Source organism: Tupaia chinensis, unplaced genomic scaffold (genome assembly GCF_000334495.1).
Source record: "Tupaia chinensis unplaced genomic scaffold, TupChi_1.0 Scaffold000161_1, whole genome shotgun sequence".
NCBI lineage: Eukaryota > Metazoa > Chordata > Mammalia > Scandentia > Tupaiidae > Tupaia > Tupaia belangeri.
The window spans coordinates 1,130,002-1,139,311 of record NW_006159632.1 but is presented as its reverse complement, the minus strand read 5'-3'; the positions used below and the strand labels follow the sequence as shown (position 1 = coordinate 1,139,311).

Sequence of the window (9,310 nt, the reverse complement as noted above, 5' to 3'; positions counted from 1 at the left end):
CAGGCCTAAGAAACGGTGGGAGACCAGCCTGTGGCGGCCGTGGAGGGGCCCCGGCCACTCTCGGGGCGTTGCTGGCAACAGCCTGCTGGAGGTCCCGCTGCACTCATGCCCTCTCTGGGCTGCTCCCAGCCAGAAAGAGCATGCCACCGCAGGGCCAGCGCAGAGCCATCCCCGCCCTGCGCAGGGTCCCCGCATAGGCGGCCTCGCCTGCCCTCCCTCCCAACACCCCGTCAGCCTTGCCCAGACAGCTCTGACGCCCTCCACCTGCCCGCCCTCTCTCATGTCCCGCAGGCTGTACCACATCGCTGCCCACCTCTCCTCCTGCTTCCTCTGTGGAGGTCTCCCCAGGGAGCACCTGCAGGCCTCACCCTGCATCCGGTCCATTCACAAGTGTAGGAACGCGTGTAGCGACGCCGTAGGTCCCTGAAGGAAGGTGCTGTTTCCCACCGTGAGGCGCTGCAGCCACACTGCAGCAGGAGGGGAGAAGGGGAGGGCAGGAGCTGGGACCTGGCGTGGTGTAGGTCACCCTCACAGACGCGCATGCCATGACACGTATGTCAGGTCAGGTCATCCTTACAGACATGCACACTGTGACATGTTGTATGTTGGGTCATGTCATCCTTATGAATACACACACTGTGACATGTATGTCAGATCAAGTCATCTTATAGACACACACTGGGACATGTTGTATGTTGGGTCATGTCGTCCTTATGAATATGCACACTGTGACATGTATGTCGTGGAAGTCATGAACATGGCTATCTTAAAGACATGAACACTGTGACATGTTTTATGTTGGGTCATGTCATCCTTATGGATATGCACATTGTGACATGTATGTCAGGTCAGGTCATCCTTATAGACACGCACACCATGATGTATACATGGGATCAAGTTGTCCTTACAGACATGCACACCATGACATGTGCGTCGGGTCAGGGCATCCTTATAGACAACCACACTGTGACATGTATGTCAGGTCAGGTATCTCACAGGCATGCACACCATGACATGTGCGTTGGGTCAGGGCATCCTTATAGACATGCACACTGTGACATGTATGTCAGGTCAGGTATCTCACAGGCATGCACACCGTGACATATATACCAGGTCAGGTATCTTACAGGTATGCATACTGTGACATGTTGCATGTCAAAGAGAATGAAAAAACTGCATCTACAGATGACGAGATGGAGCAAAACATGTTGGGTTAAAGAACCCACATTTAAAGAATAGTGTGTGATTTGTTTACTGAGAAGTTAGAAGATGGACAAAGCAGTGCTGTGGTGTTTGGAGCTACATGCCTAGATGTTAAGGTGGTAAAGAGGACTAAGAAGAGCAAGCGAGGATAAATAATAACAGAATTATGAGATGAATGAAAGAGCAATGGGGAGAGGAACACTCGGAGGTGGGTCGGTGAACTGAAGAGAGGTCAGGAGAAGCCATCTAAACCAAAGACCAGGCATTGGGGAAAAGGTGAATGAAAACAAAACCGGTCAGCACATCTGCGATCTGTGAGGAAAACCTCAGATATCCACTTGAACTCACAGAAGGAAGAGAGAGGTAGGAAGGAGCAAAGGAATATTCAAAAGAAAACCGAGTAACCATTTCCCAAATTAATAAAAGACAGCAAATAACAGATCCAAGAAGTTTAGAAAATGCCAAGGAGGATAAGCACATGGAAAGGCACACTTGAGCGTACAGTCATCAAACTGTCGAGAACCAAAGATCAAGAGGAATCTTGAGGGTCATGGAGAAAGCACAACTTTACATACAGAGGACTCAAGGCAAGGATGACATTTACCTCCTCATCATGAACTATGCGAGCCAGAAGACAGTGGAAGAGTATCTTTAAAGCACTAAAAACAAAACAAAACAAAACAGCACCTGTCAACATAGCACTCTATTTCTTTCTTTCTTCTTTTTTTTCCCCATAGGGTGTGTGTGCTAACTGCAGAGAGAAAGTGACAGGAAAAGTGAGAAATCAATCCCCATGGGGGATGGCCCTTGCCGTCCATTCTCCTCCTGGGATTTTGGGCATACACACACACCTGCACCTAATGCGATTTTCAAGTCCCCAGGCCTGGGATTCAAACTCTTTGAGAGAAAGTACCCTGGGAAAAGAAAAGTAAAATTAAGGCATTTTTTCAGATAAACAAAAAGCTGAGAAAAGTCATTACCATCCGGCCAGCACTATAAGAAAATTTAAATGATGTTCAATAAGCACATGTTTAATGATTACAGAGAAAAGTTTGGATCTACACAAAGAAATGAGTGCTGGAACAGGTGAAAAATTGGGTAATAAAAGCAGACTTCTTTTCTGTGACTTTTGATCTCTTTAAATAATAATTGTCTAAAAAAATAATAATGGTGTGGGGTCAGTTAGCATAATGGCTATGTTGCTGGACTCCCATGTAGACAACCTGTTCGAGTCCCGGACCCCGTGGCTTAAACTCACGCCAGGCACACGTGTGTGTGTGCCCAAGATACCGAGAGGAGAATGGAGGAGAAGGGATTGTGGCATGGCCATCCCCCCTGGGGGATGATTTCTTGCTTTCTGTCTCTCTGTCTTTCTGGCAAGCGCATATGCCCTATAGCAAAAATCTCTCTCTCAAACAAAAAAAAAAAAGAATAAAAAAGAAAAAAATAATAGTGTAATATGGGATTTGTAACATATGTAGAAGTAAAATACGCAACAGCTATAGCACAAAGGTCAAAGGTTGCAAATAGAAGAATGCTGGGCCTTACGTAAGGTGGAATACTATTATTTGGATGTAGACAGTTAATATTTTATATTGTAAGCTCTGGAACAATAACTAAAAAAGGCAATCAATGGTTGTAGTTAATGAGCATTTTAGATAAAATCAATAATCCTCAATATAAAAAAGCAGGAAAAGAGGACAAAGGAATTAAAAAACAAGTAAAAAGCAACAAACAACAATGAGGTTATCTCATTGTTTTTACATTTAGTGTAATTATCAATCTGCTGGCCATGCAGATTGATAATTACACAAAATGTAAATGGTAAAAACACTCTACTAAAAAGGCAGAGATTGTTGGATTGAATCAAAAAGCAAGAGCCAAATATTTGCTCTGTATAGGAAACCCACTTTAAATATAAAAACATAGATCAGTATAGAGAAAATATTCCACTCAAATGTTAATCAAAATAAAACTGCAGTTGCTATAATAAGACCAAAGTATTATGTCATCTGGAAAATCATGATATATTTTTGTTTTTCTATGCAAAAGTGCATCATGACTTTCCCAACAACCCAATAGATGCCAGAGAAAACATTATCATGAAATACAAGGAATAGCAATACATAGTGACAAAGGCATCAATTCATTAGGAAGACATAAATTTAACAGTGCATGCCTCTGATAACAGAACCTAAGAATATATGAAGGAGAAACTGATAGAACTGACAAGAGAAATAGAGATCCATAATTACAGTTGCATATTTCAACACTCTCAATGACAGTAGAAATAAATTAGAAATCAGTAAGGATATTGGAGACCTCTCCAGCATTATCAAGTCAACAATGTTTATAGAACACTCACCCAGAGAGTATGTGTTTTTTTCAGGTATACTTGGGTGCTTCTCAAGGTTGACCATATTCTGGGCCATTAAAAGACAAAGAAAGAAAGAAACAAATAGAAAACTAGCAACTCAGTAGATTTGAAAGGATTGAAATCACAATGTATGTTCTGTGTTCAGAATAGAATTAAACTAGAAGTTAATAACATAAAGGTATTTGAAGACATATCCAAATATTTAGAAACTAAACAATATTCTCTTAAACTATAGATCAAAGAAGAAATGACAATAGAAATTAAATGTATTTATTTCTTCCATAAAGTGGGACACAGATAACCCCGATAGGATCTTCATGCCATGTTCCCCCCCACCCCCCAGCCTCGTTCCGTCACTGCTCTGTTGCGGCTGGTCCCAGAAGATATTTTTAATGACATAAAAATACGATAGTATAATTTTAAACTAATTTCAAGAGAAAGTGGTAAAGGAGGCAAAAAGAAATGGCAATGTAGTTTTAACTAAAAACCAAATGGTAAGGGAGGAGATTTAAACCCCAAATATCAGTAATTACACTAAATTAAACAATTTCTAAAATTACCTATTAAAATACAAGGATTATAAGAGTGGATAAATAAATAAAATAAAAATATATATGATTTATATGAAATGTTTTAAAATTATTATTTTTTTAAGTTTATATATTTCTTTAATGAGAGGGGCAGACAGACAGACAGACAAGCTCAGCCATCAAAGACTGGGAGGGATGCTGTCCCCTGGCATGTTCATATTCCAGAAAGGTCCTCAGGTTCTAGGGCAGCTGCTGCTAAGCAAGGAGCTGCAGAGGCCATATTTAGATTTGTACAAAATTTCCATGTGTTCAAAGAGACAAGAAAGAACAAGCGTTTTTTATTTTGTTATTGTAGATGCTCTGGAGGCAGGGGGGGGGTTTCTTTCCCCATTTTTTTTCCAGAGAGATTTTTGCTATAGGGTGCATGCATCTCTCTCTGGAGAAAGAGAGAGAGACAGAGAGACAGAAAGTGAGAAATCACCCCCCAGGGAGGATGACCACACCGCATTTCCTTCTCCTTCATTCTCCTGTCAGGATTTTGGGCGTTCACGTACTCGTGCCCGGAATGAGTTTTAAGCTACTGTGTCTGGGACTCGACTTGCAGTTGAATACATGGCAGTCCAGCGACATAACCACTGTGCCATCTGCTGTTCCCCCCTATTGTTTTTTCACTTAGATTTTAATTATGTACATAAATAGCAACATGGGATCAAGGAGTTCTAAGGCTTGTATTATTTTTAGGTGAAAGTTAGATTAGTCCGCTTGTAGTATGGTGTCATCCATGATAACAGAGGCCTAGCAGGGTTGTTCCTGAAGAAAGCCGTTTACCACAGTCATACTGACTTCTTTACCCTGTTTCTGCAGATACACTGACTGACGGTAGAACTTTCCAATTTTTACCTATAGCTGATTAAAATGGGCAGACGTGAAGTTTTCTACTTATTTCCGGGTGAATTCTGCACACTTCCTGGCTTTTGAAAGCTCTCCTTCCACAAATCTCCCATGGCTACGTATCCTCGTAGACCCCAGGCACATAACTGCCCTCCGCTGACCTGGGCCAGCGCGATGGCTTGCTGTGGGTGAGAGACAGAGGCGGCTGATCCCATGACACCAGGTGGGCACACCCGCTTCTGCACTTTTGAACCTCCAGCCAAAAGGAACGCAACAAGGCCAGCACAAGCAAGAACACCAAGTCTTGGGAAAGACCCAGAAGGTGCACTTTGGAGGTACTCATAGCTGTCTAAGCCCCACTGAACCAGATTCTGCATCTTGGCTTAGCTTGGGATTTCATTTCCTGACACCAGCTTGTACGTGGCTCGCAGTGACGTCGAAGTCGTGAGATGCTTCCTTCAGGCTGGGTCCTTGGCTCCTCCACGTATTTGGACTGCCCTCAGGAGCTGAGCAGAGTGAAAGCTCATCCACCTCCATGGCGGTTTTGTTGGGCGAGTCCTTTTTTGGAGCTGTGTAGACCCTGAAGGTGAGCAGGTCAGGCTGGCTGGCCCCAAGGACCTCTGGATTACCTTGAATGTGCCGCTGGCAGCGGTGGCGGCTCCCGACACCTCCCCCCCCCATTTCTTAAATAGTGAGAACTGAGGCTCTTGCTTAGTCTCCATCTCTCTCCACAGGGTGTTGCTCTCCGTTGCTTGTGGGTGCTGTTAGACCCGCACACGGCAATGCACGCGGTGCACACCTGAGTTACGTGTAGCAGTACGGCCGGTGCTGGTGGACCTGGCACAGTGTGGGCACTGGGCCGTGGGTGTTCCCTGGCCACCTGGAACCCCCAACCTGGATTTCTTGCTGGTCCCACACTCGCTTCTCTGCCAGTAGTTCTAAAGTAAACCTGTTCAGCCGTGCGGTTCTGAACTAAGACTATGACAGCAAGACCCAGGGCTCCGCACCGCAGGATGTCTTTTGGGACTGGCCGTTTAATCATGCTGCTTCTGCACCCCACGCTGCAGGCAGCCGTGGGCATCCCTTCGCTAACGTCTAGCCTTCTATATGTGAATGTATGCGTGATTGCCTCCCCTTGTCCGCACAGGTCACTGCTTCCTGCTCTGAGGAGCCAGGAGGGGTGCTTCTGCAAACGTTTTCAAGCTGTCTCCTGGTGCCTTGTTGGGGTATCTCCGGCATGTGCTCCTAGGACTGGAACTGAGGGCTCCTTGTTGACTTTGCTTGTAGCACCTCTGCCCCTGAGAAGGTCTGTGCGTCGGTCTGTCTCCTCCCAGTCTGTCTCTTGCCTGTCTCTCCCCGGCACCAGCGGAAGCTCTGCCTCCATGGATCTCTGCCATGGCCTCTGCATGGGCCAGGCCTCCATCTCCTGGACACCTGCACACCAATGGCTGATTCCTGATGGCTGGTCTGTCTGGACAGACCTCTCCAGAGAAGACCAACTGCCCTCTGGGAGAGCAGAGAAGATGAGGAGTCGTGCCCCAGGCTGGACGTCTCAGGACATGGGGCACCGTGGGTATCGAGGAGTATGCTGCAACACAGCTTCCCAAGATGGCGTGGGAGACAGGACTGGGGGGAGCCGGAGATGAGCACCCATCTGCGTACCAGGGAAACGAGGTGTGGTGTGTCTGTCGATGAGGAAAACACAGCTGGCCCAGTCTCTCTGAAAAAGCCATGTCTTTACGGGTGTGGGAGGAGCTCATCGGACGGCAGGGCTTGGAACTGACGGAGGTGTGCAGGTGCAGCTGAAGCGCCCCCCATTTCACGCGTATTAGGCTGTCCGGAAAGTCGTGGCGTGTTTTCTATGCAAAGGTGCGTCTTGACTTTTTTTTTTGAGAGGTTTTTGCTATAGGGTGTGTGAGCTCGCCAGAGAGACAGAGAGACAGAAAGCGAGAAATCACCACCCCCCACCAGGGGGGATGGCTACACTGCAATCCCTTCTCCTCCATTCTCCTCTCAGGATCTTGGGCATGCACACTCATGCACCCGGTGTGAGTTTAAGCCACCGGGTCCAGGACTTGAACCACGGTTGACAATATAGGAGTCCAGCGACATGGCCTTTACACGAACTGCTGGTCCCCGTCTTGACTGTCTTAATAGTCGAATGAGTTTACAATTGCCAGCAAGTGTGTGTGCTCCCGAGAGCGGCAGCGAGGAAGAAAGCACCTCTCCGTGGGCTGTGGCCACACTGCAGTCCCTTCTTCATTTCTCCATCCCGTTGGGGTTTGGGCACACAAACACATGTTCCTGGCATGTTTTCCAAGCTACCAGAGCTGGGACTTGATCTGTGGTTGGCCGTGTGAGATCTGGCTCCTTTTACCGCCGGGCACAGGGCTGGCCCTGTTTCCCTATTTTAATCTAGGCTTCAGTTAGGATGTGGTCTCTGCCGGCTGTAAGCTGGTGTCAAAGGAACACAGCGCTGTTGGAAAGAGGCGCTGCGGAATTCGGTGTGTGGTTTGTGTGTTGGGAAGGCTGCCCGGTTGCCGTGGAGAAGGAGGCGTGGGATGCCTGCAGGGCTCCCCGAGGGACGACTGCCCCAGGGTCGCTGTTCCCACTGTGCCTGGACCCCTGTTGGATAGCACTGACTGTTGCCAGCTGTGTTTCTTCACTAGTTCAACTGTGACAACTTAAACCTCTTTAAAATCCCTCTCTACCCGTTTCTGCCCACTAGTTGGCGTCACTTCTTAGGCCGGCTGGGAGAGGGACGGGCTCAAGTTGTTCTTCTGCCAGGTTTCTTTCACTTGCAGAATGTGTCGTCCATTTCCAGAAGGTGTTCTGTGCATTATCCCGTCTGCTCTGGTAGGGTAATTTCTGAATTTTAAACTACAGATTGATCACCCTGCTGAGTCTTAAAACAAAAACAAAAACAAAACAGTGATTTTAGTTTGGAGACATTTTCTTTTGGAGTTTCTTTTCATTTAACACCTAGAATAATTACTCTTATATAATTACTTCAGCGTCAAACACAATGTTTTTAAAAATCTGTATTTGCCCTAATTTCTCCCAGCTTGAGGTTTAGGGACCGTAAAGGCTGCTCGTTGTGGGCGGGAGGGGTTCAGGCCGAGCAGGGCTCTCTGTAAGGAGTCTTTGGGGTCGGCGGCTGACTTGCGCGTACAGATGTGAAATCTTGGACAGACCAAGGACGCCATGAGCTGTGAGGACTCGGAGAGCGCTCTCGGATGGAAAAGAAAGTATTTTTAGGCATCTTAGTTCAGCTTAATGATGGCAGTGAGGACTTTGTTCATCTTTCTCACCCGAGGGAGAGACACAGAGAGACACGGAGGGCCGGCCACTCCACAGTCCCATCTCCTTCATTCTCCTCCCGCAATCTTGGGCACGCACATGTGCCGGCATGGTTTTCAAGCCATCAGGTCCAGGATGCAGCCCGGGCGGCCATGGGGGACCCGACACCTTAACCACCCTGCTGCCTGCTCGCCCCGTCTTGCTGATTCTGATAGCTGCTCCTATTTCTCTTACCACAGCGGGAGGGAGCCTGGGCTGTCCTGGCGACACGGGCCCAGCCCGGGCAGTACCATGTGACTGGGCTGCGGGGCTGCGGGTGGCGGGGGTGGCGGGCACACGCCTGAGGTCCATCTCTCCGTCTGACGTGAGCCGCTCACACCCCTGTCCCCATCCTGCTGACAGTGGCCCGTCTGCCTTCGGCCCAAGGCGTCGGGGCGGCCGCCCTGTTGGCGGCTTCACTGTGGACCACACTTTCAAGTTCAGCCGTGAAACTTCATCGCGCTCTGCGTTAGGAGGCGCCGGCCGTGGCGAGCCCATCGTGCGAGGCGAGCTCCGTTCCGTGGAGCCTCTCCGTGGCACTCGTGTGAGTGCCCCGTGGTGTCCCCGGCCTGTGGTGCCGGCGCCTGGGTATTGGTGGGTCTGAGTGGTGCAGGTCCTCGAGCACTGTGGCTCTCCCAGTCGTGTGGCTCTCCCGGCGTGGGAAGACCGGCTCGTGCTGAGCCCCGCCGAAGCTCCCCTTGGCCTGACCGTGGCCTTCTTGCAGACCCCGCTGGCTCTGTGCAGGCAAGCGCTGATCACAGTTAGCCATGAGTTGGCCCATGTGACAGTGTCACTGTCCCCTGAGGTAGCGCCCTCGAGCCGTGTCGCACGCAGGGTGTGGGGATGGGCTTTGCTGACATGTCCAGGGCCTCACGGAAGTCAGACGTCCGGCAAGCAGGCGTCGGGCGTTGGCTCGCCGGGGAGCCGCGGCGGGCGCCGGCGTCTGGTGGTGTAAGCCGCCGTTTACGGC

General features: G+C 48.6%; 1 pseudogene; it reads right to left on the bottom strand.

Annotated features, from left to right (window-relative positions):
- Positions 1-5,020: 5,020 nt before the first annotated feature.
- Positions 5,021-5,553, bottom strand: LOC102471940 (MICOS complex subunit MIC26 pseudogene; annotated as a pseudogene).
- Positions 5,554-9,310: the final 3,757 nt, after the last annotated feature.